Source organism: Pistacia vera, unplaced genomic scaffold, assembly GCF_008641045.1.
Source record: "Pistacia vera cultivar Batoury unplaced genomic scaffold, PisVer_v2 Contig971, whole genome shotgun sequence".
Lineage (NCBI taxonomy): Eukaryota > Viridiplantae > Streptophyta > Magnoliopsida > Sapindales > Anacardiaceae > Pistacia > Pistacia vera.
The window spans coordinates 49,867-68,272 of NW_022196858.1; the positions used below are offsets into that span (position 1 = coordinate 49,867).

Here is an 18,406-nt window from a genome sequence, read left to right on the forward strand (position 1 = left end):
TTTCTCCTTTCTATTTATGACCATTTTTCTATTGTTGAGCACCCCATATTTGAAGACTTTTGAGCTTCACCAGGCATTTGACAATGGAAGGGGGGTGAAGAGGTTTTTAATTTATCACAATCATATTTGTATAGTAGTTAGGTTTTCCAAACTTGGGGAGGTTATGGTGTGGTCTAACTCCTCATCCAAAGTTTCTCTTCTCTCAAAGATCTCCTCTAAATTATTGCAATACCTTATATCTATTTCTTCCAAACAAAATAGGCTTTGGAGTAGAGTTGCTGAAAAAGTTTTATCAACTTGTTGCATAACCAAAGTTTTACTCTCTTCAAGCTACAAGACTTATGGATTGATGGTCACCATTCCATAATGTGACAACTCGGGCAATTCTCCCATTCTAGAAGCTCTAACGATGATAGTAACTTGGTTCTCCCTCTGCAATCTTAATATCTTTACAATAAAAATATACGCCAATGATTCACAAGATGCGATAAAGACACTTAATTCATTGAACCTTCTTCAACTAGGTTATGACTAATACTCTTTAAATTAACAATATTCTCTAAAGTAGACGCTCGGTTCTTTTGAGCAAACCTTTAACCCAGTCATATATTTTTGAAATGTTGGTTTGTGAGACAAGCATATTTCTTGGTATCTACTCTCATCCATAGAAGCATCAAAATATTCACTATAACCTATTCTTAATTTAAAGTTGGATAGGTTATTTTGGAATACCAACAATTTTGGTGAGAGGTAAGGTTTGAATATTAATCTCTAAATGAGTTAATCGAGACAAAGCTTGTAAATCAACAAGATTGACATTGCTTTTCGAATTTTCACTTTCATATTCCCATTGCCAAAATTATTAATGTACAACTCTCTAACTTTTAAGAGAGGATATTACACCACGAGGTATTAGTGTAACTCCCAACAATTATTCAAATCTAATAACCTGAGATTACTTAATTGGCAAGGAATCAGGGATCTCTGAATAGAAGATGGAAAGGCTAAGAATCTCTAGTTACTTAGACCTCCAATCATTGATAGGTCACCCAACTTGTAACCATTAACATACAATGTTTAAGATTTGAAAGAAATGAAAGTGAATCAGGCAACGACAAGAGCGTGAATCCACTCAAGTTTAAAACATTAAGATTTTTCATTCTTGAAAGAAATTCTTAGGAAAAAAAATCTTAAAATTGCCTTGCAACATCAAAACCTGCAACTTGGGCATTCCAACTATTAGGTAGCTCCATAGTATTATTTGACATCAATGAGATGCATGTGAAATCTTCACATGTATCTCTTTGTCCACTTCGTAGACCAATGCCAGCTTTTACCAAGAATTGGTGGTTGTATTTAGGAGCTATGTAATGCGAAATCCGCCATACATCATGCATTTAACATACTCTCACCATCATCAATTAAGAGAAAGGAAGAAGTGATGGTACTTACAATAGCATGAACTCTATCTCTGACATCTTCTTGTCTCATCAAAGTCTTTAAACCACCCTCGACCAATTGCGTATCTCACTAAAACTTCAATAGGAATTTTGTAATCCTCTGGAAATAAGCTACAAAGTAAGAAAAGCAATTTTGACTCCACTTTTCGTAGATGATTCAAGCTCAGTTCCAAGGATGAAATAAGATCTCCTCCACTCCTGGATGTCAGATGGGTTGGACTTTTGAAGGTGTCGTGCCGCGTTGCTCCACACATGCTTGTTCTCGCCCTTTAAATCCTGCTATTGTTACAATTGCAAGTGGCAAGCCACCACATTTGGCAGCATCACTCTTGCAATAGAGTTTATGTCAGAAGTTTCGACATTCGAGTCGACAATCTTGCTGAAAAGTGCCCAAGATTCTTGTTTTGATAAAGTTCAACTGTATATATCTCCTGACACTCCATTTGATTACATACAGTTTTGCTTCGAGAGGTGATTAAAATTTTAAAACTCTATGGTCACTCCCAAAAGGAATACCAATCTCATCCAATTTGATTCTTTCCGAAACGTCATCTAAAATAATGAGGATTCGCCTGCTTCTTGATTGTATCCCATAGGAAACTTGTCTTGCTTTTTCGAATTAGCCGGCAGAAGTTCGTTGCACCTAACACGTCAGCAATATGCCTTGAATCTTCATAATACTGGGGGTTTGAGAGACAACCGCCATCATACAGCACCATACATCTTAGCTTCTTTACATGTTGGCTGATTCTTTAACTAGTGTGGTTTTACCCACACCCCCCATTCCACATATTCCAATTATGCTAACATTATGATCATAATAACGCCTTCTAAACTTCGATCGAATTCTAGATTCGAAAGGCCAGAATAAAATACTTTAGATGACGATATAATTCCAGATGGAGGAGCAGGACAAGACACGCTCTCAAAGCTTTCCACTTCCTGGAGGTAATCAGAAATCACCAGAGTATGCTTCTTTGCCTCCTTACTGAATGATAATGTTGTTTGAGATTAATGCGACCACCCTTGAGGCACCTTTGTGGCTTTGTCTTCCTCTTCAAAAAACTTTTGAGCTCTTGTGGAAATATTGTCAACTTCAACTATCCAACTTTGAACATTAGCAAAGATGATTTCTCCATTCTTTCAGCAAATTCGATTTCTTTTGCACCATGTCTCTGCCATCTGCCAGCTTCTTAGATTGCTTTTTCAAGTTTTCAACATTGTTGTTGTAATGAAACAAGTAACCAAGTTGATCACCAGGGGCTGCGAACCAGCACTTTCCAACCTCCACAGTAATTGAAGAAAGAAATTCCATGGCTTCTTTTTTTTTTTTTTTTTTTTTTTTTTTTTTTTTTTTGCTACTAAGTACTCTTTGAAGGTGAGAGAAGATAAAAGAAGGATTTGAAGAAAAGGTTAGGAGAAATTTAGTGGTTAGTTGCAACAAAGAGGCGGACACAAACACAATCAGATGAAGAAATTAATTAAAAAATGAATGATTGAGTGTAGTGAAATGATAAGAACAAACGGAAAAAGAGTGAAATGTTTTCAAGCAAGGTGAAAGAGAGAATCTATTTGAATGATTGAAGGTGAAAGAAGGATAAAATATAAGCAAAGGTGTTTAGGAGAGATTTTGTGAGCAATTTGAGAAATGATAAGAATAAGAAAAGCACAAATTAAAAGGAGGAGGAGTATATAAATGAAATAAGAAAAGAGAAAAGTGATATTTGAAGAAGGAAAGCATGTATTCATCTTTCTGCTTTGCTGTCAAGCCTACTTGGTTCCATCCTATTAATTACAACATATATCTTTCTTTACTTTTATAACATGTTAAGTGTTAGAATCTACAATTAATTTATTCTATAAGAAATGTCTTGGGAAGAGAATATCAAAATCTGCACTGAGCATGAAGAATAATTAGTGGGTGGGTTAAAACAAAATTACTACACAATCAAATTTACGTATAAAATCATATATAAGGATAGCAAGATAATATTTAAAATCTACTTCATTTTTAACTCCTGTGTTAAATTACTTTGATAATATATTATTTGCGTCATGAAATGATAAAGTAAAGAAAGAAAAGCACAAAAGAAGAAGAAATATTTGTATGAAATAAGAAAAGAGAAAGGTTGCAGCATAAAGCAAAGAAAATTAAATGTGTGAAGAGGAACGTATGAATGCATTTGAGTGAAGAAGGAAGGTATATATGATTTCAAGCAAGGGTATTTTGGAGGACGAACCTAGAATAAGAAAGAGAAAAGTTTGAGCATAGAAAAGTGATTATATGAAGAAGGAAAGCATGTAATTCTCTGAAATTTTTTGAATGATTCCATCCCTGCCTTTGCTGCCAAGGCTGCTTGGTTTCATCCTTGTACAACATCATTCTACTTTTATAACATGTTAATGCGTCAAAATCTATGAATAGTCCAGGCGCTTGGTTTCCAAGGTGTAATATAGAAAAGCAGTCTTGGGAGTGAGGCCAAGGATTGAGATTGAACCATTCATTTCCAAGGTGCATTATGTAATATAGACCTTCCTTCTTCATGCCATTTGCTTTTCTTGCTATACTGCAAGTGCAACCTTTCTCTGTTCTATTTCATAATAAATTTTGTCCTTCTTTTTATGCTTTTCTTTCTTATCATTTTATAACACAAAATATAATTATCAGAGTAGTTTAACACAAAAGTTAACATAATATATATGGGCGCGGACAAGACAACTTCTCCTAGGCCCGACCCCCCATTCGAGGATAATCTGTTCCAGTGGGATTGGGTTTTTCCAGGCAATCGATCCCATAAGTATTTGCCAAAAATAACATGAGCAGTAGTTACCAATACCTTGGCAAAATCTCAGAAAGGTCAATAAATTAAAGTAAATGTTAGGGTAGAAAATCAAAATTGAGCAAAAGCTTAAGGGCGTGGGGCAAATCAATAATATTGAAGGGATTTTATTACAAAACATAATGTCCAATTCTAAATTCTTATCTTGAAAAAATAGTTCCTCTCTCTTCTTTTAAGTCAAAAAAAACGAATCAGTTCTCATATTTGGAGTGCCGCGGTGCACTATCTAGTATTGCCATTCAAAGCGCCAGTTAAAACTTATTTCAATGTATAATATAATTCACTAAACAAAGGAATAAAATACTTTACCATTCTTTTTACAACAAAACTTCCCCAGAATGCTTATCACGAGTTGATCGATCGAGACTGGGAATATTGTAGGATCTACAATCTTGATAGTCCGGAAACTTATGGGATATGAATATGTTGGGAACGTGGCCCGAGCAGATGAGTTTACAACATCGTCTTGTACACTTTACAAATAAATTAGTAATCTCCTCTCCTGCTGCTGCTAAGCTCACTTGTAATCATGTCGTCGTTTTCACATTATTGCAATAGTTCATTATACTCGGGATTATAAGCAGCAGCTAAATGCAGATGCTTTACAACTTAGCCTTGCGACCTACATACATAAAGCACTGAAAACCCCAGTAGTTAGTGCCCCAACAATAGACATAAATTGTAATGACAAATATGATCAATTCTGAGACGAGCGAATATCAGGTTATAAGTAAAAACACTTGAGAAATGATTGTGTAAATTCATACCTTGAAAGTAATACCAATCCATCATAATAATGGGCTTTGGAACTTTTTTCCTCTAGCTCTTCCAGATTTGCATTCTTTCCAGGTGTACAATCCTTCAGCCATTTTCCCTGTAACATACACAAGAAAATGGAAAAATGGGAAAAAAAAAAAAATGAATGCCCTCTTCACGAGTAATTATATTTTTAAGCCTGCTCACTGAGCTCAAAAAGTTTACAGTGGCCCATGGCTGGGTCCCAAAATTGAACTCAAATTGTGGCATAGTTTTGAGAAAAATTGTTACACTCGACCTTTTATTTCAGAGTAGTGAGTAGAATCCCAAAAGCATCACTGAGTTTTACCTGTCTTATATAGGCACACCGGCCCACTGAGAAGCAACAATTAAAAGATCAATTTTTCAATTTTGTGGGATGGCTGGAGATGAAGAGTGATGTGATGTCAAAGAAACAACTTTTGTTAATGACAGAGCATAACGTTGATATGAGCAAGAAAAAATACTTTCAAAATTGAAAGAATCCAAAGCTAGGATAAAATAAAGTGGGTGTGACTAAATCACAATGTATGAAGGTTTTATATGCTCTTTCCAACATAATAAAACCGTTTTATTTAAACTTCTGTAATTACCAAAATAATGCATAAAGCATGCTTCCCGCCTATATAATCCTACTATATCCTAAACATCTGATTGTGAAAAAACATAAGATAATTAAATTAAACTAGACGGACCTTGGAGATAGCACGCTCCAAATATTCAATAGCCTCCGCTAGCAGTCCTTTCTGCAGTTGAGTCTGCCCCATAACTATCAAAGCATTTATGTAATCAGGATCCTCATCAAGCGCCAGTCCGTCATCAAACGTTAACTACTAGGGCAACAGCTCTTATTCGATGTTTTAATAAAATAAAACTACAGAATGCGGAGGAAGGAAAGGGGGCATAAGAAGAGCAAGTTACTGCAAAAAAGAATTTGCTCTTTCTTTCTGTACTTTTGAGAAGTGTTTGACTGAAAGCTGTCCAAAATCCAAACAACAAAGATTGAAGACAACATGTAACACAACCCTTACGTTCAAATTGTAGTTAAGGTTCCGAGGTTAGTCACTTACAGCTACCAGCTCTTTAGGGGTTAGGTCCTTGACAGATATTTTGCATTGCTTTGCAGGGAAATCCAAATGTTTTTCAGGACTATCAATTTCTTCAGATTTTTCCAGTGCTGATGAAGCATCCTTGTCAGGTGACCCCAACTTTGTGCGAACAGCAGGATATTTGAGGGATTATGATTTCACACACTAAACCAACTAAAACATATCACACATAGGAACAAATTCTTTCCAAAAAAGAAAATTGCAATAACAACCTGAATCATACAAATTGCAATAACAACCTGAATCATACTAAATGTGCTATTAGTAACCCAATAAGATGACCCAGCAAATCAAGGCAATTAAATTAGTGATTATACCCAGCACAACGTCACGGGAACTTCCCTATCAAATACTTACCTTTCTGATAAGGGTAAAGATCAGCAATTAGAAAAAGAAATTAAAATGAAATAGATAGCAGTGTTTTCACAATCCAATAGGCCATTGGCATTATCAGTATTTACGTATCAACTTTTGCCCATTCAGCCGAGGATGAGGTAACATATATGAACCACTTAGTTTGAATGGTCCCTAAAATCAATTATGCAATTAGGAATCTATCCTATGAGCTTAAATTCTGAGATTAATGATTACTCAATAAACTGTGGACAAATCCAAGAACAAAAATAAATTTCACTGTGAATCTCAATAAACAATAAAAATATCCAAGAAGGTAAGCTAAAAGGGAAATCTGATTTAAAATCATGGAACATAATTTCAAAGTAGAAATGAAGGTAGAATATTTTACTTGAGGAATACAATAGCCAATAAAAAATAAAGGTAGTGACCAGACATCCAAATATCTCTTGTAATACTGCAATAAGGAAGATAAATAATTTTTACTAAATATGGTATAAATATTACAGGGGAAATTATATGCCATTCTTATTCTCACAATTGACGTGAACATAAAATCTGGACAGTAAAAAATTTAGAATGTAATAACATAGCAGTAAGCAAACCTCAACAAAACTGTTCGTGACTCATTTTTGCCGATAAGCCATGCTTCTTATTTTCCAAGTGAAAATTTCCTAAAAGAAATCTGGAAAATATATCAAACAAGTAATAAGATGACCAATGAATATTAATTCACAATTCTATCACTATTGGAAAGATGGGGCCTAAAAGACCATGAGGGAATTCAGTCAAGTTCTGGAACCACAAAGTCCCACCCTGCAATAAATTCCACGGACAGAGCATCGTACATTCTATGCTCCTATAGCAAAATAACATCACATTCAAAAAAAAATATGAGACATATGCAGGGGAACGAAAAGCAAAAAGAGTTCCTTCATTGATGAGAATATTAAAGATAAAACAGAGATCTTGGCAACCAAATTAAAATTGTAAACTGTTTCATTCACTATAAAACTAATAAGATGAGAACCAACAAAAACTATAGAAATAAGATGTGTAATTCTCATATGTCATCATTATAAAATTTATGCTGCATGTTGCAAGAAGCATGGCCAAATTGTATGGTTCAGAAACATATCAAGTCATTTGTAACCCAAAAGAAAGTAATAACAAGACTGGTAACCCTCAAGGATATTAATCTATGAATACATAAAGACGATATTACTATAGTAAGCATTAATACATATATATATATTTATTGTTCTATACAAATATTTAAGCATGTTTGTGCCTTACACGATCAAACCCTGGATGACCCTCCAATGACATTTTCCAAATTCTCGTCACACCTAAGAGAAATCATGGGACCTGGAGAATTGAACAAAACACAACAAAATAAATAAGTACAAAATTTATTCAACCAAACTATACACTAGGCTTCTGTTGCTTAAAGTTTTAGCCTAAAGGACAGAAGACAAATACATCAAAATACCAAAAGAATTAAGAAAAAAAAAAAAAAAAAGCAAAGAAAACAATAATAGTACATAAATAACTGGCTCTCTATATAGATTCCAGGCTTTTGAATCTAACTCAAAATCCTCTATCCCAACATCTATCTATTTCCTTCAGTTAGAAGATGTGTATTTCTTTCTATTGTCTGTGTATCTTGGCTTGAGATGGGAGAAGAAAGTTAAAGTTATTTACACAATATATATAGCTGTGTCACCTGGATGGACAAGGGAGGCAAGGAACCACAGAAATGAGGGGCACCCCATTGCTTTTGCTTCCCTCGGAAAAAGTGAAATTTGATCAATGAAACTCCTTCCTGACTGAGGTGGTGGCAATGGAGGAGGCACTATGAGAAGTGCATATGAGAATCAAACAAAAATTTATTGCAAATTAAATATATGAGCAACAATGAAAGGGGGAGGGAGAATGACCCTGCAAGAATTCCAGAAGAATGATCTAGTATCCAACTGTTAATGAGGACGATGAATAGAATTACATACGACTCTCAACCTCGGAGGCAAGTCTAAATTACACAATTCTATGCAGGAAAAGAAGAATAAATATCTCCACATATCAGACAATTGCTAATAAGTACTGCAGCCCCACTTGGAATGTCTACCAAAAAAAACACATGCACAATAGAAACAGAAACTACACTGATACACGGACCATTGTGTGCATAAATGCCCTTACCAACCTTAACGGCATCAAAGACAATGATACAACATTGAGCATAAGATAGACGATTTTTTGGAAGAAACCTTCAATTCAAGGAAGAAATCATTCCTTCCTTCTGTCTTTACGTATTGACCGCCAAAACCTACTTCTACTCCTACTCCTTTAACAAACAAATCATGGTCAGGAGTCTATACATCAGATACAGGCTTTAATGACACCACAACATACCCATCAACGTGAAGCAAAAACAAAAAAAAAAAAAATCAACAATATTCTGCCACGCTCTACACTCAAGTTGGTAAAAAAATGCCAACTAAACTTAATTTGTTAATAGTTCATGTAGCTTGACAACCTCTCATTAAATATTAACAAGCCAGTAATCCCAGCATAACTTAAAAATTCCACAAATATATAAGGTATACAAATCCTAATCTAGATATCCTCTTCGGTCCACCTTATCGGTGTATGATATCACACCTTCAAGAAAGAAACTAACATATAGTAGAATTTACACTACTGCATTTGTGTTTTCAAGTTTTATTCTCTAGCGAATGTGTACTGACTAGAACTCCAAAGAACGGAAGTAAGTAGAGCTACAAACAAATTGCAAGTGAAATGAAAAAGCAGACTTACATTTAGGAGATAACTCTCCTATCCTTCGCAGCTTAAGAAGCTGCAAAACAACAACAGGAAGCAACGCAAGTCTGAATGCCGAAGTCGAAGTAGCAATAATTACCCACCTGAAAAGTCCTCATCCACCAACTAATTAAAACAAAACATCTCCAGAGTGAATTTCATTCACCATGAAAAGGAAGATATAAAAGAATTTAAAAGAAGAAAATAACATTTCAAAGAAAGAGCAATTTTATAGCGCTTTGTGACAATTTTCCACTTCATGAAACACATTTACACACAAAAGTAGGCTAGAGAAAGCAAGCTTTACCAAGGGACGCCAGAGAGATTATGATAAGCATCGAGCACCGAAATCAGAGTTTGAACAGGAAGAGTCGACTCTTCACCACTGCCAATCACTCCGTCACAAAAGTTAACAATCTCCGCCGGGATCCGCACAGAGTCAGTGAACTAGTCGTCGTGTACTGAACCGGAGTGGAAGATATGCGAACCCACCGGCGAGTGCTTGAAGTAGGGCGACTTTGACGGTTCTGGTGGTGGTAGTGTCGCGTGGAAGAGGTGATAGAGCGGCGGTGCGTGAGGTTTTTTTACATAATAAATTGAACTTATTATAATTTTATTAAGAAAAGAAACAAAATTTTTTATTAGGATTAAGAGATTTAAAAAAAAATAACTTATCTGAAAAATTAATTATAATTATAATTGAAAATAATCATTAGATATTTTTTTTTTTTTCGCTGTAGCCAGGGGGACTCAGCCATCCCTTGCTCCGCCCTTGTTTTTGTGGATTATAATTATTATATTCCACACGGGTTATTAGACCTTAGAGATGCTATCAGAAAATCATAGAGTTTATGCATGTGGGAAACTATGATAATCGACCTAAGCGAAACCAATCAACACAACGATCGGACGAAATAATGGTCAATGCCATCTTTTTATCTCACACACGTACACCCACACAACTTCTAACATCATCTAAAAGAGCTAGTGAATATTAAACAATAACATAAATGCAGAACATGAATATAAATGAAGAACATGTACAGAAATGAAGAATAAGAACATAAATGAGAACATCAATATTAAGCATGTTAAAGAACATAAATTAAAAACATATATGGGATCTTTTGCTATCTATAACATTATCAGAGTATTACAACAGCCTTGAGGTTGAGGGAAAGTTAGAAATATGAAAGAAACATGGAAGAAGTATAGTAAAGTGTGTAGAGAAAATATGGAAGCGTAGAGAAAATATGGAAAGAGAAAAGTGAGAAATAAACAAAAATTTTACAAAGTTCCTCCTCTCTGAGAAGGTAAAAGGCTTTATTTATAGATAAAAGGGATACAACCACTCATAAATGAGTTATTGAATACAAGACTAACCTTTTTGAATTTTTTTTTTTTTTTTTTTTTTTTTAACAACATTAAGTAGCCTACAATCCTTGACAAAACATAAGCTTACAATACTTGACTTTTTACAAAGGATAAGGGAGATATTACATTGAGATGGCAAATTGCCATTTAGTCCACCCCTATTTTACATAAAGGACACAACTATTAATTTTAGGACACACAGGTCTTTAATCGTCTGACAAGTTGGTAACGTGCCACGAGTCTTCATCCTGGAAGTCGAGACAACCCATTGATTAGATCCAGTTAGCAAGGATTTGTCGAGAAGATGTATCTAGATGAGTATCCGAAGAAATATCTCGAATCTGAGATGCTTGCTTTGCAGAGGTACTTGGTGCACGCATGTACTGTTGTTGCCTGGATTTATGGAGATAGTAATTACAAAACTACTGAAGCTCTTCTTCCTGCATAGTATCTGGCTATGAGTCTGGGTACCACCATTCTGGATAATCTGAATTAGCATCGGATAGAGCATTGATGGAACGTATGCATGTCTGTTTGGCTTGGAGTAATTTCTCAGTGTAGTCTGGAGGAAAGAGTTCACATGGAGCATCATCGTGAAAGGATGGCCATATTGCATTTGGAATGATCTGATTTTTTTCAAAAATGATTTTTTGAATTGACCTGGTCTCAACAGGATGATCAAACATATTATGGACGAGGTCATATGGATAAGACCGATGAAATGTAACTCGATGTTGTGAAAAATATAGGCCATCAGATCGGATGTAGTGATGTCTACGAAAAAACATGATAGACCATGCCATTTTGGTAGACATAGGACCTTTGTACCGGGCAAGTTGGTGAGCAAACACAGATTTTCATTTGTCTAGGGTTTTAAACCATCGGGGAAAAGTCATCAAAGAGCGTAATTCAAGGGTTGAGGTTGACTGATATTGGGAAATTATTTTCAACATATGATGGATTGGGAATTGAATGGCAATGTGGTATTGGTGTAACATATACCAAAAGAACCATAATAATTCTTCTGGAAATATGATATCAAGACTTGGAGGTAAATAAAAGATTTTTGAAAAGGGGTAATCTGGATGGACCCCTAACATATCATACATGGATTGACCATATTTTTCAATACATTGAAGTTGGTAAGAAAACATGAGGGTAGTAGCATTTTCATCAATGGTATGCATTCGAACAAGGTCATCAAATTCAGGAGGTACATCAGGAGAAAGGTTTGGTGAAGAAGATGAAGAACAGGAACTTGACTAGGTTAATGGTTGGAACATAAAACATGGAAGAGGTTTGGATCTAGGGTTCATGAAACCAACTTGTTTAGTTTTAGGTCTGGATAAATAATCTGCAATGGCGTTGGTGTGACCTTTGATATGCTGGACGGTGAAGGAATATTTACTGAACCATTTTGTCCAGCAAAGTAACTGCTGATGCGAAACCTTTTTCTTGTGGAAACGAAGAATTTAATCAAAAGACTTCATATCCGTTTCAACAAAGAAATGATGTCCAACAAGGTCGAATTCAAACCTTTCAATGGCATTTTTTACTGCTAATACTTCCTTGAAAGTAGAATGATAATGTTGCTGGTGTGGTTTGAATTGTCCATTCTGGTATCCGCACAAATGTCGTACCTTGTCCTTATCTTGTTCAAAAAGCACTGCACCCCAATGAGTGTCACTAGCATCCGTCTGAAGAATTGGTTTCCCCAAAGAAGGAATCTTCAACGGTTGTGTATGGAAGGATGCACGCTTGAGACTCTTGACTGCATTTGTCTGCTTTTCAGACCACTCTGGAGGATTCTTCTTAAGCATCTGGGAAAGTGGAGTAGTGAAACGAGAAATGTTGGGAATGAAACTGCGCATGTAGTTGGCAATTCCCAAGAATTATTGTATTTCTTTCTTGGTTGTGAGAACATCTGGGAATTTTTGCAATTCATGAGCAATATGAGATTGAAGATCATACTTGCCATCAGTAATCACCATACCAAGAAAATCAATCTTTTTTTATCCTAACTGCATTTTCTTCTCAGAGAGCATGATACCATAAGTGTGGATGATATCAGCAAAGTCATGAAGAAGACGTATATGAGATTCCTCATCTTTTGAAAAGAGAAGGATATCATCAATATAAATGAGACATGTATGCAGAAGGGGAGCAAAAATCTTCGTCATGGCTTTCTGAAACAGGGAAGGAGCAACTTTAAGTCCAAAAGGCATGACTGTCCATTGGTAGTGTTGATTGGGAATGCAGAAAGCGGTCTTATGACAATCATTAGAATGAATTCCAATTTGCCAAAATCCAGCTTTGAGATCAAATTTGGAAAACATCTTTGCATTATGGAGATTTGCAAAAAGAACTTGTCTGGAAGGCAGAGGAAATTTATCATCACGGAGAAAGAAATTCAATGGCTGATAATTAATAACAAGTCTGAGTTTTCCTCTGGCCCGTTCTGCCTATTTATTGACATAAAAAGCTTCACATGCCCATTAAGAGTCTGTGGGTTCAATCAATCCTTAAGATAAAAGCTGAGTACATTCTTGTTGGGCTAGACTGAGATGTTCTGGTGACATGCCAGAATGACTAGCTTTAGTGAGATTGATATCTTCCCTCTTGATGAATGGAAGACGGATAAAGAAATCTGAATTCTTCCATAATGGATGAGCACATTTAGTGACAAAATCAGCATGAGAATCTGCGCAAGAGCGGGAAATAAGCTAGGACTTGATCTGTTCGATAGGATTGCCTTCAATCTGGAATAAATTAGGCTGAGTAGTCCAGGATTGGAAAAACATCTTGTACCGAACACTATCAGGGAGGATTCTAAGTTTATTGAGTTTAGAATAAACATCAAAACCTAGAACCATATCTTTGCCAGGTAAATCGGAGCCAAGGACTTTATGAAAACTAAAACATCTTGAAAAAATTTGGATTTTAATGGGTTTGCTAATCAAATGAGTAGTGAAAGTCTCACTATTAGCAGTGTAGAAAATTTCCTGGTAGGTTTCCACTGAGAGGCTAAGAGGATCTTGGGGTTGATAATAGTACGAGTAGCACTAGTATCCAAAAATGTTATGACTGAAACGGGATTGGAGTATTTAGTGGGGAAGATCTGAACTTTTGCTGTAGGTATGTGACATGAGAAGGCTGATGATGGAAAGGAGTGTGGTGCTTATTGGACATGGTAGAAATAGTAACAATCATCTGAATCAGAGAACTCAGTATCAGTGGCTACAAACTGGAAAATAGTGTCTGAAGTGGGTTCTTCATCCATGGAAAACCAACTTTCAACATCATCATCAGAAAAATCTATATCTGTGAGCTCAGAAAGTTGTTGCATCATTTTGGCTGACTGCTTAGGCTTGGTTGGACAATTTCTGGCAAAATGACCCGACCGGTTGCACAAATAACACCGATTAGACCGTTTGCCTTTGCGTTTCCTTTTCCAAAGAAACTTGCAGTGCTTGAAACGTCAAAATTTGCGTCTGGCCGGAGCATTAGAGGGAGAAAACTTTATGCGTCTAGAATGAAACTTCTTCTTGGTAGGACAAGAACATGAGCGATCTTATTTGCATTTGATCTGCAAGTCTGGTCGTTGAGAAACCTTTGTCAGCTGTTTAGAATGCTTTAGATAATCGTCAAAAATTGTTTTTGAGAACAAAGCTTTTCCAGAGCAAGAATAACAAACTGATAAATTTCACCAAGAGAAGTGGATCCAAGTTGTTTGTTCTGGGACTGCATAAGCTTGGTTGCTTCATGACTTAGGGATTCAGGAATAAATTCCAAAAAGGCTTGCTTCATGTTAGGATCATCCATACCCCTAAGCATATGATATCTTTTTATCATCTCTTTGTAATGTCTGTCAAGATCTTTCTTTTTTAGAGAATAGCATCGCATTTTAAAATATTCTTCTCTGACCTGGTTCTCATAAAGGTGAGGTAATCCACAGAATTCATCATACAAGAGATATAAAGCTTGGTTAATATCTAGCATTTGGATGAACAAATTTTGTCTATACTCCTGAAGACTTATCCACCAATCACGAAGAATGCCACCAAATCTAGCTGTAAACTGCGTAAGCACAGTAGAGACTTGGGCATTAAGTTTCAACATCTCAGCTTGTAACTAGGCCTGAAATTCATACATCCGAGTTCTCCATTTGTGTGGAGGAAGATCATTGACGGTAAAAGTGTGGAGCTTTGCTAAAGTTGTATAAGAGTCACGTTCAACCGTAGTATGATGAGATTGTCGATACATAGGCGGAGAGTCAGGATTGGAATCATCACCTTCAGGCATCTCATCATTAACCTCAGAAACAACAGGTGGTCTTGACGATTCGGGTTGATGGGTCATCAGTTATGGATAAACATTAGGGTGTTGATCAGAAGTATTACTGTCAGAGTCAAAGCCACTTTCAAATGATTCATCAGTAGAAGGTATATCGGCTTCTAATTCTGTTTGGAAGGTAGATAGAGAATCCAAAGAAATACCCGAAGTGGCAAGATGTTACCTTTCTGCCATATCTCTCAAAAAAGAGCTCATAAAATTTGAAGAGACGGGATTTTCTGAAGAGTCAGGATTAGCAGAAGGTTGGCGCTCTTCCATCATCATTATTTGCATTGGAGCCTTATCCTTAGATAAAGGACAATGAGGCTTAGGAGATGGAGTATCTGAGTGACTAGAAGAGAAAGAGTCAGGAATATCAGCGGATGGGGTCTGTGGTCTAGCAGAATACTTTTCTCGCTTCTTTTGTTCTCGTTCTAGCTTGATCTTTTCATCACGTTCTTTGCGGAGCTTGGCATATAATTGTTCAGTGTTGCCAAAACCTTGAATAGCACCAGAAGGTATATAAGGTGAGACCAAAGGTTGGCTAATTTTTGGGAAAGGTGAAAAAGAGGGTTGTGGCCATGCTGTTGTGGAGTTAAAAGGATTTGATACCAATGATATTTCAGGGAAAGTCTATGGTTGTTTGAGTTTTTTCTTCAGATATTCCTGCTGAAGTGATGCCATTTGAGTTTTTAATGACTTCATTTCTGCTTCCTTCTGGAGAAACTAAGATGAATAACCATGAGAGGTGCAGACAATGTGCATTAATTCCTGATGGAGCTGATCAATCCAGCTTTGGAGATGATCAAATTATTTTTGTAGTAGTGAAATCAGCATAGTTTGGTTTTGAGACTGGGAGTCTACCTGATGAGCTACCAAATCCAGTTTTTGTTCAATTTTGGTAATGGTTTTGTTTTGGGCTAAAGCATTTTCAGTCTGCCAATTGAGAATTGCTTCAGCTTGGGAGAGTTTTGGCATGGATCCATCAGGCTGTATAACTTGGATTTTTTGATTTTTTGGGATATAAGATATTTCATACAAACTATCCACTTTAGAAGAAGATCTAGATAAGCTAGTATTTATGGGAGCAGTAAATGTAGATAAAGTTGAAGAGGATTCTATGTACGTAAGTTCAACCTCTTGGATGTGTAATATCACCTCAAATAGTAAGGATAGTGCAAGACCCACACATTGAACATAAAATAAAACATAACACATTAAACAGAGAAATAAAACATAACCAAAGCTTAAAGAAGCCAATATCCAAGGGGAGGTAATCCTCCGCACACACAGAAATTGGAACCAATAAGTAACTTAAAGAATCCAATATCCGAGGGGAGGTAATCCTCCGGACACACAGAAATTGGCATGTTAAAAATAATAATTAGATTTTATATAAAAGATCAATAACATATCAATAATGCTACGGAAACCAGATTCTACACAGAAATCTTACACCGACTTACGTGGCCCGTGACTCACAACAGACACGTTTCACGTTCAAATTTTTTTTCTAGTGAATGGTCATTCATTAACTATGGACGACCGTTGATAAGCATTCATAATATCTATATATTTGTTATATTTCCTCATGTTTTAATGGGTATAAATGCTTAAATCTTGGGTTTTGATTATGTTTCGTATTTTGTGGAGTAGATTGAGGAGTTAAATCAAATTGAATTCAAAATCAAGAGTTTTGGAGAGAAAAAATCGGAGCTCAAAAAGAGATACATTCCAGAAGTGGATTTTGCTTAAAGCGTGGGCACGTCCTGTTTTCCCAGAATGTTCATAAAAGCAGTCAGCAGATAAAGCGTGGGCGCACCTTACTGGATCCGAGGTTTTTGACCTAGGGTTACGAATTTGTTGGAGAAAAAGATATGCATGACAGCTGGAAAGATTTATTTACCCTTTCTTAATCTCTAGGATTTGCCAAGACTCCTTATTTTGGTGGGATTTGCTTTTAATTAGTTTCCTGATCTAGATAGGGTAAATATTATTAGATGGAGTTATAAATAGGGAGATTATTCACAAGAAAATGGGACATCTATTTCTATCTCTCTTTCTTTTTTTTTTTTAGGCTTCCTTTTAATTATGTGTAGCTAAATTCTTTTCTTCCAGCTGAAGGATAATTGAAGTTTTGGTTCTTCAAGAATTGTGAGATCTAAATAATTTTCAATGTTATTTTATTTCTTCATTATTTATATATCTTCTATGTTTATTAACAATTATTGTTTTGATTGATTGATGCAAAGGGCCCGTTGTTCAATTATCAGGTTGATAAATTGCCATTTAGAACTTTAAATCCGTAATTGTTTAAGTGTTCTAATATTAGTGGTAAAATAACATAATTGATTATAAAAAGATTTTCAAATTATATTATGAAGATATATAATCTAGTCTAAATGAATCGAGCTTGTGTATTTGTTGGCTAGAATTGGTAGTCTCTCTAATTATTAATGCTGTCTATAGATTAAATCCTAAGAGCTTGTTTAGGGTTGTTTATTAACAAGGGAAGTAATCAAAGAGCTTGTTTTGGTTATCGAGAAAGTAAGGAGAGATAGGTTGTTAGAACTTGTTAATAACCATAACTAATTTGGTGAAGAATAGAAGATTTTATCCTTGTATCTATGATCAATTCTCTGAACCACTTCTGACATTATACCTTTGGTTGGATATTTGCCTGATATTGATTTTTTCTTAATTTTTAGTTGATTATAATTGCTTTCTTTTTATTTTACTTTGAAATTTCAAAACCCCCATTTTTCTTTGCTTTAATTTTCATTAAAATAAATCTACCCAATCTCTGTGGATACGACCTTGCTCATCACTGTTACAATTTTTATTTTTTTGAGAGTGAGAATTTTATTATTTGTTAGATTCGACACCCACCAACCGTTCACTTACATGGACTCCCATTCATATTATATGGATGAGAGTTCATGTACTATGGACGAGCGTCCTCATTTAAAGAATATCCGTTCATCAGTAAATAGAATAAAAAATATAAACAAAAGTAAGGGATGGTCGTCCCAAAAAAAGGACGGGCGTCCACATATAATGGACATCCGTCCATGAACAATGGTTTTAAAAACTTAAAAAAAATTAAGGGACGCCCATTCATCAATTATGGACAACCATCCCTTAATTTTGGACGGGCACCCACAAATAAGGGACATCCGTCCATAATATAAACATAAAAAATTAAAAAAAACTTTGGACGCCCGCAAATAGGTATAGCTTTCTTGGTTTACTATAGAGCTTCTTTTAACTTTGCATAAAGCATTGAAAGCCCGAGTACAGACCTAGGTTTTTAATTTTA

At 35.5% G+C, this 18,406-nt stretch overlaps 1 protein-coding gene and 1 long non-coding RNA gene across 2 annotated transcripts in view; both read right to left on the reverse strand.

Annotated features, from left to right (window-relative positions):
* Positions 1 to 4,558: 4,558 nt before the first annotated feature.
* LOC116121253 lies at positions 4,559 to 5,115 on the reverse strand. Its single transcript, XR_004126691.1, has 2 exons — positions 5,068 to 5,115; positions 4,559 to 4,938 (listed from the first exon to the last, which is right to left on the reverse strand). It is a non-coding gene; the product is annotated as an uncharacterized LOC116121253 (long non-coding RNA).
* Positions 5,116 to 5,758: 643 nt separating this feature from the next.
* LOC116121248 (ALBINO3-like protein 2, chloroplastic) overlaps positions 5,759 to 18,406 on the reverse strand; it is a 48,677-nt gene continuing 36,029 nt past the window's right edge. Inside the window, exons 4-7 of the mRNA XM_031407187.1 lie at positions 7,164 to 7,417; positions 6,166 to 7,015; positions 6,017 to 6,072; positions 5,759 to 5,864 (exon numbers count right to left, since the gene is read on the reverse strand). The gene's annotated coding sequence lies outside the window, so the exon portion shown is untranslated. The remainder of the gene's footprint in view (positions 5,865 to 6,016; positions 6,073 to 6,165; positions 7,016 to 7,163; positions 7,418 to 18,406) is intronic.